The sequence below is a fragment of the Equus quagga genome, chromosome 2 (genome assembly GCF_021613505.1).
Source record: "Equus quagga isolate Etosha38 chromosome 2, UCLA_HA_Equagga_1.0, whole genome shotgun sequence".
Classification (NCBI taxonomy): Eukaryota; Metazoa; Chordata; class Mammalia; order Perissodactyla; family Equidae; genus Equus; species Equus quagga.
This window is the reverse complement of record NC_060268.1, coordinates 144,483,394-144,498,299: the sequence shown is the minus strand read 5'-3', so window position 1 is coordinate 144,498,299 and position 14,906 is coordinate 144,483,394. Positions and strand designations below refer to the sequence as shown.

The 14,906-nt window shown below is 39.6% G+C and overlaps 1 protein-coding gene across 2 annotated transcripts in view; it reads left to right on the top strand.

Moving 5' to 3' along the window:
- Window positions 1-11,362: 11,362 nt before the first annotated feature.
- The window catches only part of ATAD1 (ATPase family AAA domain containing 1), a 55,816-nt gene continuing 52,272 nt past the window's right edge, over window positions 11,363-14,906 (top strand). Inside the window, exon 1 of one of the 2 annotated variants that reach the window (XM_046654772.1) lies at window positions 11,363-11,477. The gene's annotated coding sequence lies outside the window, so the exon portion shown is untranslated. The remainder of the gene's footprint in view (window positions 11,478-14,906) is intronic. The other variant, XM_046654774.1, reaches the window with a different exon arrangement.

Genomic DNA, 14,906 nt, shown 5'->3' with positions numbered 1-14,906 from the left:
GTAAAACTAGGGAGTTTTTTAGGATAATGGAATTGTTATGTACCTTCATTTCAGTGGTGGTTATATGAATCTACTGTATGAGAACTCCTAGAACTGTACACACATGCATATAAACACACAATTTTACCATATGTTAATTCAAAGATAAAACTCAAATATGATGTATTGCTGTTTTAATATTCAAAGACAATTTTTATCAGAATAAGTACATATCAGAAGATCAAAATTCAGAGGCATTCATCAATTCCTTCTCAATTATATAGTTGAAATATAAAATGAAACATTATTAGAAACCTAGTCTTGCTTAGAATGGAGCTAAATATCGCTTCCAGTCAACATTTTGTATTATCGTAAATCAAATCCAAAGCAACTCAAAAGATATTCTCTAATAGTGCTTTTATAAAGTTTAGAGGTTGTGGATCCAAGAGTACTAATTCATCATGCTTTTCTTGCTTTTAAGGAGCCCTAATAGCCCATGTAACAGAATTTTTTTTTTTTGTTTGGAGGAAGATTAGCCCTGAGCTAACTGCTGCCAATCCTCCTCTTTTTGCTGAGGAAGACTAGCCCTGAGCTAACATCTGTGCCCATCTTCCTCTACTTTATACATGGGATGCCTGCCACAGCATGGCTTGTCAAGTGGTGCCGTGTCCGCACCCGGGATCCGAACTGGCAAACCCCAGGCTTCCAAAGCACAATGTGCGCACTTAACTGCTGCGCCACTGGGCCAGCCCCCAGAATTTTTTTTAATTTTGACAAGTTTGAGAACAGGACATAATGAGTATGAACACAGGCTCTGGAACTAGACAGCTTGGTTCAAATCCTAGCTCTGCCACTTACTAGCCATTTGACCTCAGACAAATTACTTACCCTCTCTGTGCCTCAGTTTCCTTATCTGAGGATAATAATAGTACTTCTACATAGGGTTATTATGAGTGAGAATTAAATGAGTTAATATATGTAAAGCAATTAGAACAGTGCCTGGCACATATTAAAAGCTATATAAGTGTTTGTTAAACAAAATGCAGTTAAGTTCTTGTCCATTTGTCAGTTACATTACCTTACAGGTATGCCACATGACATCATAGCTAATTAAATACTCAAATTGTATTTGCATGAATCAGATGGAATTTTATCAGTTTATTAACCAATATGATAAAGATTTAATTGTAAGGTTCTGCACCTGAGTCTCTCCCTCTAAACTATGACAGGCACAGCACGTGGGACTCAAGCTTTGGCTACAACTCTAGTGAAGAAGATGAACAGGCTTTAATTAACAGCAAATTCAATAGGTATCAAAAGGGTAGGTGCCAGGAAAAGGAAGTTATTTTGACCCTAAATTGTGTTGATAAATCTATAGTATCCACATTGGTCACACCACCCTTAAAGCGTATATTCCATTCTAGATTACACGCTTAATCAAGTTACACAGACTTAATCTGTGTAGTTCCACTGGCGAGAATGAGAACAGTGTATAAAAGTTATAGGGGAAAAGATTTAGGCTCAGTAAAAGGAAGAACTAACACTGAAGAGCTCTCCAAATGTGAGATGGGCTTCCTGAACAGTTACTAATTCCATGTCACTGGGAATGGTCACTTTAATGACCAGTTGGTAGGACAGTTATGATCACAACTACCACAATTATTTACTAAATACTTACGATGGCTGTCCCAGATCCTTTACATACATTATCTTCAATCCTCTCACCAACCCTATAATGGAGTCACTATCTCCATTTCATAGGTGAGGAAACTCAGGCCCAGAGAGGTTAAATAAATTGCCCAAGAGCCAGCCCCAGTGGCCTAGTAGTTAAGTTCGGGGCACTCCACTTCGGTGGCCTGGGTTCAGTTCCCAGGTGTGAACCTACACTGCTCTGTTAGTGACCATGCTGTGCTGGAGGCCCATATACTAAACAATAGAGGAAGACTGGCACGGATCTTAGCTCAGGGTGAATCTTCCTCAGAAATAAATAAATAAATAGCCCAAAACACACAGCTAGTAAGCAGCAAAGCTATGATTTGATCCAGGTCCTCTAATTCCATAGCACACATTCTTTCTACAATTCCACACTGCCTTTGGTTGAAGATTCAATGATATTTAATATTCCTTTCAATTCTGAAAGAGTGTGATTCCTTGAAATTAGATCTTCCTAGATATATATCTAGATCTTCCATAACCAATTCTCTGACACCGGAGCAGGTGTCTTTATCAAGGAAAAAGATGCATGTATCTTACCTTTCTTAATGTTGGTTTGTTACCTCTGTGAGACAGATGTGTTCCAAAATAACAAACCACCCAGTGTGTCAATAGACAATGAAATTAACAATAAATTGGACTATGCAGAACACGTATGGAGTTTCTGACTCCTGAATTTACTTCCTAGAGAGTGAGATTTAAAAAAAGAGGTAAAATGTTTTTTCTCTTAATAAAAGTAGCTCTACATAAGTAGAGATAAATCTATGTCCCAACCTCGCCACTCTTCCTCTTTGGCTAACTCTCAATTAAAACATGATTCATGAGAATCTGTGTGAGCATTTTTAGAATTTGTTACAGTAATCTCTCACCAACTGGGGGTGGTGATGGTTATATTCCTGAAAAGTGCCACGTTAGATAAAACCTTCATTGGCAATTTCAAGGTTTCACAGAAAATAGGGAATTTACAAGAGAATAAAACAATAAAATTGATAATAAAGCAGAAAAGAATCTTTTCCCTCAGTTGTTCATGAGCTCACATTCTGAAAGCCATGATCTGCTCGAGAAGATGGGGTTTATTTTATATTAACCACACTTCTTTTTTTAAAGTTCTTGATGCACCCTTACTGAATTGATATTTAATGCTTTCTTGTATTTGCTTTCTCACTGGTATCATTTTTGCAAGCCTTCACAACATTCTCAGTGGCCATTTGGTCTTTCCAGAAAAGAAGGGCATGCTTTTTCTAGGCCCAGTCTCCTACTGTCATCCTCCACTCATCATATATCGAGAGGGTAGAGAATAGCAGATCTCCTCTTTCTTCACCCTCTGACTACAAGGTTGGGAAAGGGGTGGAGAGGAGGGCAGAGATAACCGTAGGTAAGTTCTTTGATTTAAAGGAACTAAATTTAACCATACATACATACACAGAGATCACAGATTTTAAAATTTAGGCATACAAATATGAAACCACATTGTGACAAAACCATGACTGGCCAAGTAGCAGTTGAAGAGTACACCACAAATCTTAGAAATCTTCATACGTTAATGTTTTAAGCTATACTACCAAACCTAGAGTTCAAATTTAGTATTCATTTGTTGGTTCCAAAGAGGGAGAAAATTCAAACAAAAGTTCTCCCACATTCAGGTCAGAAGGAATCACAGAATCATCAAATTATAAAGTTGGTAGAACTATCCCAATTTCAGAGGAGGAAACTCAGAAAGGCTAACTGACATGTGACAGGTCACAGAGCCCGCCCTCTCATTTAGGTCTTTAATAAGTTAGAATATCTCAAATACTCAATAATCTGCATCTTGCATGCTTCAAACTATTTTGACAGAGGCTGTGTTTGTTCCTCATCTACCCAACACTTTGTACTTGGCAATACTTTCTTGTATTGGGTACAGAAACAGAATTTGGGGATGAACATTAAACTGGCGTGTCATGAACAACATCTTCCTATGGAATGAGGAGGAAATGTCCCCCCATAAAGGTTTTTTTTTTTTTAAGATTTTATTTTTTTACTCTTTCTCCCCAAAGCCCCCTGGTACATAGTTGTATATTCTTCATTGTGGGTCCTTCTAGTTGTGGCATGTGGGACGCTGCCTCAGCATGGCTTGATAAGCAGTGCCACGTCCGCACCCAGGATTTGAACCAACGAAACATTGGGCCGCCTGCAGTGGAGCGCGTGAACTTAACCACTTGGCCACGGGGCCAGCCCCATCCCTGCAGATGATTTTTAGTTATCTTCTGCTTTTGGCTTATGAGTGTGAGTTCGTGTGCTGGAAATCCTTGATTCACTCAAGTGAAGAAATATGATTATTAATTCTCCCTTCTCAAAAACCCCTCAAACACTTACTGTATTTCATGGCTTTAGACATCATTCACTTAAATTGTTTTCCTGTTTACTTCCAGGAGTCCCAAGGAAGGGATGGGGGAGGCTTCTTACTAGCCTATGAGGACAGCATGATAATAAACTATGGAAAGCCAGTTTATCTAGCATAAGAAGGACTGAATGAAAGATGGATCAGAATGTGGAAGGAACACTGTCCAGCCAGAGGTTCAAGAATAACTAGACAGAATTCTAATGCTTTCAGCTGGTTAAGAATCGTTATGGGCTCTGGCCCTGTGCCTGAGTGATTAAGTTTGCATGCTCTGCTTCAGTGGCCCTGGGTTTACCGGTTCGGATCTTGGGCACAAACCTCCACACTACTCACCAAGCCATGCTTTGGTGGCATCCCACATAGAAAAGTTAGAATGACCTACAACTAGGATATACAACTATGTACTGAGGCTTTGGGGAGGAAAAAAAAGAGGAAGATTGGCAACAGATGTTAGCCCAGGGCCAATCTTCCTCACCAAAAAAAGCATACTAAAAAAAAAAAAGAATCTTTTCAGCTTTTTGCAAAACACCATGAAGAAGAAAACACTGTTGAGGAGTCAACCTCTTTGACTCCTTTCCTTTACTATCCCTTTTTCTGATCCCTTGTTTACCTGCGAACTCAGAAGACATAAAGAAATGGGTGTGTGGCATACCTCTGGCACTGGGCCTTATTCAGGCATTCAAAGCTCTTAGAATGTTCTAGTATTTAAACTTGATAAACAGAGACTAGAAAGTAGAAAGTAAAAGTAGAAAAGGTTTGTGAAACTATCAGGTATACTATTTTGAAGTTGAATGGGACTTTGAGCACTGATAGTATACTTGTTTCCTACACTTTTGTAACTCAAGTTACAGACTTCGCTTTCTTTTTCTTACCCTTCTGTTTTTGTTTTTCTGCTTCCAAAACACTGACAATAAAAAGGCAGAGGGGTCAATTTTTTTTTTTTAGGAAGATTAGCCCTGAGCTAACATCTGCTGCCAATCTTTCTCTTTTTGCTGAGGAAGACTGGCCCTGAGCTAACATCCTCCTCCACCCCATATGTGGGATGCCTACCAAAGCATGGCTTGCCAAGCGGCACCACGTCCTCACCTGGGATCCGAACTGGGGAACTCCGGGCCGGGCCAGCAAAGCAGAACGTGTGAACTTAACTGCTGTGCCACCAGGCCAGCCGCAGGGAGAGCAATTTTAACGTTAGCTTGCCAGTGCACTACTGTTGGGCCTCTGTGTAGTGAAAGAAGGTCTAGTAGATAGCCCACTCTTAACATCTAAAATCAGCAAGTTTTGCCTTTGGAAGCTATGCATTCAGTTTCTGAACAGAATATATCATTTCTTTTGCTCAGTAAAATTCCCTCAATTTCAGGAGCATTTCCGTGAGTTGCACATAGTAAATATTTTTAACAACATGATGTGCTCAACTGAATTAAATTTTATATGAAGAATAGCAGCTCTGATATTATGATAGTCCCCAGGGATAATAAGAAGGTTGTAGTTGGCAAAGAAAAGATAAGACAGGCAAAGTATCGACCTCTAAAATCTCTAATCTGTTTCAGCATCTCACTTTTATCCATTGAATTAATTTCTTTTCCTTGCAAAAAGCCCACTCAGCAATCTGAGTAAGGAAGTTTTCCCTACAAAAATAATGAATGCAGATGAAATATAGGATAAACCTCTAGCTTTAAAAAATATATATCAATAGCTCTATGAGGACGTGCATTTTTATAAGATGTGTTAGTCTTTAGAACTCCATGACAGCAAGGACCATAGGCTCAATAAATGGCTCATATTAGACAGATGGGAACTACAGCCAATATTAATGATGGTCTTCAGTGAACTGAGAAATATCCAGAGAGTTATTTTCATGGATTGATCAATATTTTAAACTTAATTGTCTAGGGGTCACAAAGATGGAATCTTATAGGTTTTATATAACTAACCTAAATGATTTATAGACTGCTAATCAGTAAGACTCAGCCAGAGGTGCATATTAAGATTTAGAATGAAGGAACCAAGAGGTCAAAGAGACAAAGAGGCATGGCCTCTTCACAAGTCAGAGAAGATAAACATTCTCAGACAAGATGCCATGGTGGAAAACTTGAGAGGTGGAGTCTTCATGCAGACACTAAGGAGATATGAAGGAATCTTTGTCCTTACAGCCTTCTGTAAATGCGAGAAGATCACTTCATAGTATAATGAAACTATCATCCCAGGTAGTAGAAGAGCATGTTTACTGAGCACTTGCTAAGTGCCAGGCATAGAGCTCAGCACTTTACTCACATTGTCTTATTTAATTCTCACTGCACCTCCACGGCATGTGTACTGTTATTGTGCCCACACTAAAGATAAGAAAATTGAGTCTAGGGAGCTTAATTACTTGCCCAAAGTCATAGAACTACTAAGTAACAGATCTCACATTCAAACCCAGGTCTGTTGGGCAACAATGTCCATGTTCTCAAACCTTATGGATAGCAAGACTCACTTTGATGGGACTGGTCTCTGGACACATCAGGAACAGACCTGTTAAGACAGGAGAATAATATAATTATGGTCAGTAAAATGGTTTGATTCCACGAGTCCTATCTTTAAATCTTTTGTCTTTCCTTCCTCTCCCCCCACCCACCCCACCCCAGTCAGGTTAAATCTACAGGAATGGAGCCTGAAGAGTCCCATTAGATATGTCAGATTTGGGGGGGAAAGTCAATTAATTAAAATATTTGTTGAGCTCCTCCTATGTCCCGGGCATTCTCTTTCCAAGAGAAGTTCACATCTGATAGGAGAACACAGAAACTTAAACTCTAATTCTGTGAGATGAGTACTACACCATTGCTAAGCACAGTGAATTATGGGAGCTAACAGAACAGATTCAAATTTCAGTGCATTTCTGCTTAGAAAATAAAAGATCTCAAATACTTGTCCATTTTAGTTTTACATATGCTTCAAGGTTACAAGTTATTCTGGGTAATAGAGAAACAGAGGGGGGAAAAGGGTTTATGTAATCTTAATTTTTAAAATATTAAGCACCAGCACACATTATTTTCCAAATACTTTCAAGGGCATTTTCCTAGAATCAGGTAAATGAGAGCAAGCAAGTGACCTACTTACAGCAAAAAATGCTCCAGGTTATAAAGGACGGGAAGCCAAGTGCATCCTGAAAACCACAGCATCTGGTCTTGTTTCATGCTTCATCTATCAATCTGCTGTCACAGGAATTGAGAATTAATGTTTTAACTACTGTTTCTCCTATTTTGGCTGATAATTCATATCTTTGTTATTCTTAGCTTATGCCTCCCATCTCCTTTCTCATTTAAAAAACCACACAGAAGAGCATTTAAGAAGCTCCCAAATGAATCCTAGGAAGATTACTCTTTCATCTATTCCTCAACACTTTTGCTAATGAGGCTACAGTGTTAGACATCTTCCCAAACAATTCCTTGTTTTAACCAATCCTGGTTATTCACATATAGTATCACTTGAACAGTATATTTTCAGTTCTATATTAAAGCTAAACAACAAAATAGCGTGGGTTTAAAATAAATTTCTAAGTTCTAGAAAACATTTGGATAGCATAAACTGCAAAAAAAATGCACAGTTGGCAGTAGTGCTCGAGAAAAAGGATTATGTAGCAATTGAAGATTATTTGTGGATTAGTGCTACTCTGATAACATGAGGAAATTACATATACACTCAATTTTATATATACTCATTTTAAATAATGTGTAAAGTTTAAAAACATATAAACATGAAAATTAGATTTACAACAAAATGTTCTTTGAACTTCACAGTTGTGTATTTTAGCTCTCTGTGCTTTTTATAGAATGGAGCTATCAATTCATCTTTCCACTCCTCCAATCTGTTGAAATTTTAATTTTCCATTACTTTTGCCTTGGTTCCATCTTATCTTTCTATTGGAGCTTCAAGCACTTAATCTTGGTCTTTCTCAGTGCTTTCATGGCTTCAGGTACAACTTCAAATTCTTGCTTTACTTTTCTTTCTCCACCCATTCTATTTAACTTAACTTGTCAAAATAATAATTAACGTTATTCTTTTCTGATGAAATATTTTAAAAAGAACCAAGGTTACTAAGTGACTATTATACTAGCATAATTACTGCTATATAATTTTATCTATTTGTTGGAGTTCTGCTCTTTAAATCACTGTCAAGTGAATCATTTCTAATAAGCAATGAATAGGGTCAGGTTTATTGTGTTTACTTATCCAAAGATTTCAGATTTGTTTTTCCTTCCAAAGAGATTTTATTCTAAATTTCATCATGGGGCTTCCTTGCTTTGATTTCTTGATATATGCCAGCTGGCTTAATGGTTCAGCTGATCAGATCGGCTTTTTTGGGCTGGGGCATTAAAGACTTTTGCAAAAATACATCTAAAATCATCACTGAGTGAGGCAGAGTTTCTCAAAGTGTGGCCCAAAACTGCCTATATCCGAATCATCTCAAAATGCAAATCCCTGGGCCAAAACCTAGAGCCATTAAGTGGGAGCCTCTAAGGCTGGGACTTGAGAATCTGCATTTTGCCAAGTTGTCCAACAGAATAGACGCACAACGAAATTTGAGAACCCTAATCTAAGGAATCCCTTCCCTTCAGGGTCTGGTGCATTGACTGACCTTGGCTGCAGAGGAAACTAACCACACCCCCCAACTCTAACAAAAACAAAACAAAATTCAGTTCCATGTGGGGAGAACTGCCATAAACTGCTTTATGAGGCATTGGTTAGAAAAAACCTTTCTATAATAAATACAATAAGTATTTTTAATATCTTGATTCTAACAATCACAGAGGGAAGGCCTAGAAAGTCTATTTTTAAAAATCTGTTATTATAATTTCCTGATTAATATTACACATAATGAATTATTTATTGAGCCCCTACTGTGGGCCAAATATGGTGTTTTGTGCTGCCAGGGATTATATAAAGCTATCCTGGGATGAAAAGCATATGTTCACTCGGCTCTATTCTGGAAGAACCTAGTTGATTTAGTGATCGCTGGAAATGAGCGAGCATGACATGTGGGAAGGCAGTAATTTGATGTCTTCAGGCCTGGACATAGGAGGCTTCCTAAGGATTTGCTAAATGAAAATTAGGTTCAAAAGGTATAAATATAGGCACTTCGTTTATAGTCAAACCATTCAAAAAAGGATGAGCAAGCCACATTTATTTGGGGGCATGTAGACTCTTTACGGTCAGTCTTGATTACTGTATCCAACAATTTCCTTTCCTGTGCAGTCATTCCTCAGGTATTAGGCAGACGAATTGAGACTAGATGCAACCATATGGAGAGCTCCACCTCATTCTAGAGTTCACTTAGAAGGTCCCTAGTAGAGTGACCTACTCATCATGGTTTGCCTGAGACTTTCCCTCTTTTAGCATTGAAAATCCTATGTCCCCAATATCCCCTTAATGTCAGACAAACTGGGTCGGTTGGTCACCCTGGTACTTAGAGTAAGGCAGGTGAGGTTCTTAAGTGACCCAGTTTCACTCAGTGAATGATGGAAATCCATTGCCATCTTGCATTCCTCAGCTCATTTTCCATATCAGTAGATGTGATTACCCTAGTGGGCCCCAAAACCTAAAGTTCTTTCCTTCAGTAACCTCCACCTTTTACCTCTGCCAAGGCATGTTCCAATGAGCATCCTAAGCAATGACTCAGATTGAGGATCATCCTGAGGGACCCTGTGGAGAATCTTCTAAGACTGCTAAGACTTGTGTTTTTTTGTAAACATTGTCCTGGTCTCATAACCATCCTGTTCTTCTCAAAGTTTTATCTCCTTCTCTAAATAATCAGTCTAGTATTCCCACAGCTAGCTTCATAACAACTTTTTAAAAAATTATATTATGAATGTACACATATACACAGCCAGAAAGACATGGATGTAAAACATGAGCCACTTACAGTATTAAATTCCATTTTGATTCTTGTCAATGAACCCAATCATAGTTTTTAAACATTCATGCATCTCGTCATCCCATCCTTACCCTTTAAAGCCTTATGATTTTGTCATTTCATGGCCTTACCTCCATCAAGTAAATTTTTAAATTTAACTGGAATGAAATTACTGTTTCAAAGAGAAAATGTAAAGTGCACGTTTTGAAGTAGATTTAGGTTCCAATGAAATTTTGCACTTATCAGGTATATGAATTTAGGAAAGTTTATTTCTCTAGGCTTTAAGATTTGCTCATCTATAAAAAGGGAGAAAATAATGGCTATTTTAGAGAATGGGGGGGGGGGGGGTTGAGGAATTTAGATTTTAAATTTGAACCACATAGAAACACATTGCTTGACACCTAGTAGACATTCAATTAACCGTAGCTATTACCCTCACTACAATATCATAAGTTTCTAACAACGGTAGCATTCACTAAATCCAACAATCAGGCTGCAAACTTTTACCCATCAAAGATGATGCCTAAAGCAGAAAGGCACAAACTGCCTTCCCAAGGAAGGTGGGGAGAGGAACTGTCTCATTACTTCATAGTCTCACAGCCTCTATCTGAAGGAAGTGATGCTTCTTATATCTGGGGACAGTGTCTAATGTCATCTCGCCCCCTGGCAGTCTGTGTGCTCAGGAGGCACTGGCTTTCAAGTGTGGTCCCTTGGGACTTCTTGTGTCACGTCTCTCATTCTGGAAAGGGGAAGAGGTAAAAGAAAAAGGGAAGTCACCGAAATGCAAAACCTGTTACCAGATGTCCTATTCCGTCCTGACTACCGGGCCTGCCTGGGTGGGCTGCAGAGTCGTTTCGCTCAAGGATTTTCAGGCGCCATCCCCAGGTGTTTGTCAGCGCAGAGATGGGGGAGGAGGGTAAGCTCACCCCAGAAACTGAAAGGCAGATGGTGAAGGGTGGGGAGTGCCCATGCGCGTCAGCGCTTTGGCTAAAGGACAGACGGAACAGCAGCGTGCGGGTTCGCACCGGGAGCCTGAGGGGGTGAGAGGCGGGAGTAGAGATCAAGCAAAGAGTCAAGAGAGAACGTCTTTGCGGGGGACACAGAGCATTTCTTTGCGCTCTCAAAAAGGCTCCCCGATTTGTCAGTGTTGCACCCGGAGCCCGCAAGCACGGCAGGTACTTTATAGAGAGAGGCCTGCCCTAGATTTCCATCTCCGAGATTCAGTAGCTAAACTCAGAGCCCTGGCGAAAGCTGCGGGCAGACAGCGGCTTCGCGGAAAGCCTCAGTCCGGCACACAGCAGGTGAAGCATCCGGCGCGCAGCCTCGCTCCCGCCCACTCCCCGAGTCTGTCCTAAGACCCGGAAACGCGCCCTCTGCGCGCCCACGGCCGCGGGCCGCGCACGCTGGCTGCGAGGGGGCGGGCCGCGGCTCCTCCGGAAGCGATCTCCCCAGGCAGCGTTTGCTTCCTGTGTGAGGCTGGCTAGGAGCTCCTGCTGCCGCTCTTTCTGCTCCCAGGTGAGTTGCAAGTTCTTGCTGGTCCCTGTGGCATGGTTGCCGGGTCCCGCTGAGCTTCTTTAGGGACCAGCTCGGATTTGGAAAGCCGAGCAGGAAAGGTCACCTCTCTTTCCTCCCACGCTCTGCCTCCGTGCTGCCCCTCAGCTTCCCGCAGCCCTTGCTATACAGCGGATTAATCTCCAAGGGCGTCCCGGGCCTCGCCTTGGCTTCCGGCCCGGCCTAGTCCCTTCGGTCACCGTTGGCTCTGCCTTCATGAGTTATGCCGTTTCCGAGGGAATCTGTAGAGGCAGCCAGGTCACTGCGGGGGTTTGTGGTCGCCCCCGGCGACCCCAGAACCAGGGTCCTAGGCGAAGGGGTCTGTATTGAACCGGGTCTGACTGTCGCACAGGCCCTGCTACCGCTTAGTGCAAAAGCTGAGCTTGTTCTTCAGGCCTGGGCACGCTTTCGCAAGGATAGTGATGTTAATAATAACCTGTCCTTTATGTGAAGGTTGGGAGGCCTGTTATAGGCTGTGTTCATAGGGCCTTAATGTCTGCGAAACTGGGACTTTGGGATTGAGAAAAACTTTGCAAAACATTGCAGTGAATTAAGAGAGAAATACTATATATGAACACTGTACTCTCTGCGCTTAACCTGTCAGTAAATTGCTCATTGAGTAGTACGAGTTCAAAGTTTTCTACCCTGAAATGGACATCTCTTTAAAATGAAACTAGCTGGTATCATGTTTGCCTGACAGATAACGCTGAATTACAGTGTTTCGCGATATTTCTTAGTTGTACGTAGCACCATCTATGTTTATGTACATATGTATATTTATTTTGTTGATCCTAATGTTTATGCAGAATTGAAATACGTTCCCTACTATTGTATGCACACGCAGCCTTTATTGCATATTCTGCTCTAATGGTATTGTTACTCTAACGGCCTCACATGGTGGGTGTATCAATGTCAAATGAATGACAGATGAGTGTACAATAAAGTATATACAATTACAACCTACAAGTAGAAGTTTCAGTTTCATTTCAGGATTTTGAAGTCAATTTAAAAGATGGACTGCTGTTTTAGAAGTGGCGACAGGTCTGGAGTACTGTATTACGGTTAATAATTTAAGTATAGAAAAATATATAGTCAACAGAGGTTTTGTGTCTTGGTATTTTTATAGGCTTAAAAATTATTGTCTTGTTGACTGGGATGTACAGATAGTTATCAGCCCTAGTTGTTCAGGTAGTTCAGTGAGCATCCAGTAGATGGCAGTTTTATCACTACTAACTCAAACTTTCAATCAATGAAAACGTTTTATTCGAATATCACTAGTTTTCACAGACTAAATTAATAAGACCCTTATTTTGCTTATTGGTTTATTTTCATCTATGAATAATAGATGCCACATGATAATACCACATATCCCAACTGCATTTCCAAATTCACTCTGTTGGAATAAAGGCTAGAGAAGTCAATTTTTAACTTCCTATAAGAGGTTCCAATATTGTTAACCCATCTTTAGGAATTCACGCTGATGGAAGAAAGCACACCTTGCTTTGTTGCATGAGGAGAGATTTTAATTAGGTGGCTTCTCCCTATATGTTAAAAATATAATTAGTATAATAACCAAACTGTGCATTCCTTGACTAAAGTAATTGTATCTTAGCCATTATTGTTTGCTTAGTATATGATAGACATTATATGCACATGTTCAACAAGTGCTTGTTTGTATGAATTCGATCACTTAATGTCCCTAGGCCAAAGTTTCCGAAATGAAGTGAAGGCTGACTATTATTTAATTGTTAAGTTTAAGTTAAATAATGTACTGTTGTGAAGTGAATGGCCCCTAGCAGTGGAGAAGTGTGGAACCCTTGACTTTTCTTTTGGAAGTCATTCAGAAGTCTGCCATCAGTTCTGCTGGAATGATTGAATGGGAGGTTTTCTGCAGTTGCAGTTTATCTGTTGAACACCTCATTATTGAATAGCCTGTCTTTTGTATGACAGTTATAAAGATGGGTAAGATATAAATTCTGTTTATAAGGATTTAAACTCTAGTTGAGTAGAATTCATATCACATAAGTTCAATAATAGGGCCAAATGAATAATATAGAGGATTTGTATGATTTAAAGCCTTCATGGAGCAGGTAAAGTTGGTTTTTGAAGTTTGGGTAGAATTTGATTAATCCTAGATGAATGGGGAGAAATGGCCCATCCAGGGTACCACACAACTTTGCTGGAGGGGAAATACACATGGCATTTTCAGATGCCAGTGACTCCAGCTATTGAGAGTTCCTATTGAGAAGTTGTGAGAAGTAAAATGCTTAGAAGTTACTCTTCGGGGCTAGATTGGGATAGTCATTGCTTGGAAATTCTGTAAATAAAGGGAAAGCTTTGGGGTCTTTTTGTTAGGGAGGAGTATATACTCTTGAGTGGAGGGGAGATATCTAAGAGGAATTTAAAAATTGTTGGAGCTATTCCAGTGAGAGGAAAGTGAAGAGGATCTCTGAGTAGTAGTAGTGAGAAGAGAAACGATTTTAGAGCTGGAAGGACCAGGGATGTTAATATGCAGAACCTGATTTTTACCTGTTACAGAGCTATCTGTACAAATTCTGATTTATTTCTTTTCACATGAGTGCAACATAGATACTCTCTTTTCTTCATATCGCGTAGCACTCAGCACAGTTCTGTGCTGAGAGTATAATGGCATTATTTGAAGCTGAGATCCTGTCTCCCAAAATGTGATGAGCACATCATCTCTCACAAGCTTATTCTTCTGGGTAGTTATTGTCTTTGACAGGGGTCTGCATGCCTCCTGCAAGCGTAGCTGTGATCAGTGTAGCTGCTCACAGATATATCTAAAATAGGCACTTTCCCTCCTTTTTTCTTCATCTTGGGTGAGTACTGTATTGTGGTTCAAAAATTTTTGAAGATTCTATTGCTTCATATTTAGCTGGGTTGGAAACAATAGGATGTTGTAAAAAAATTTTAATGTTACTTGTTAATTGGGAAAATGTTATGTTAAAATTTAAACAGGCCTTGAAAACCTTTAAAAGTATGAGGAAAAAGCAAGTCAGTTCACAGTTTGAATTTCACTCAAAAATTGCCTGGTATACATTACACTTAATAGAAGAAATTCTTACCATCACATTAGTAAAGTATTTCATTGTTGGGCTACCTTTCTTCCGTTGGATTGGTGTTATTGTCATTGTTTTTCTAGATTCTCTGAAATAGTTACTTAAAAGCTGTTTAAATGAGTAAATACCTTAAGGTGTATACTGCGTTTTTCAAATAGAATTATTCTCTACTTAAATTATATGAGCTTTTAGGAAAGTTCATTAAGAATTCCCATAAATAAACGGTTTCTGATTTGTTTCTTCAGTTTCCAAGGGGAGCTTAAAATGTGTTTGTTTATTTAACATTTAAAAATCTATTTCTCCTTAGAATAAA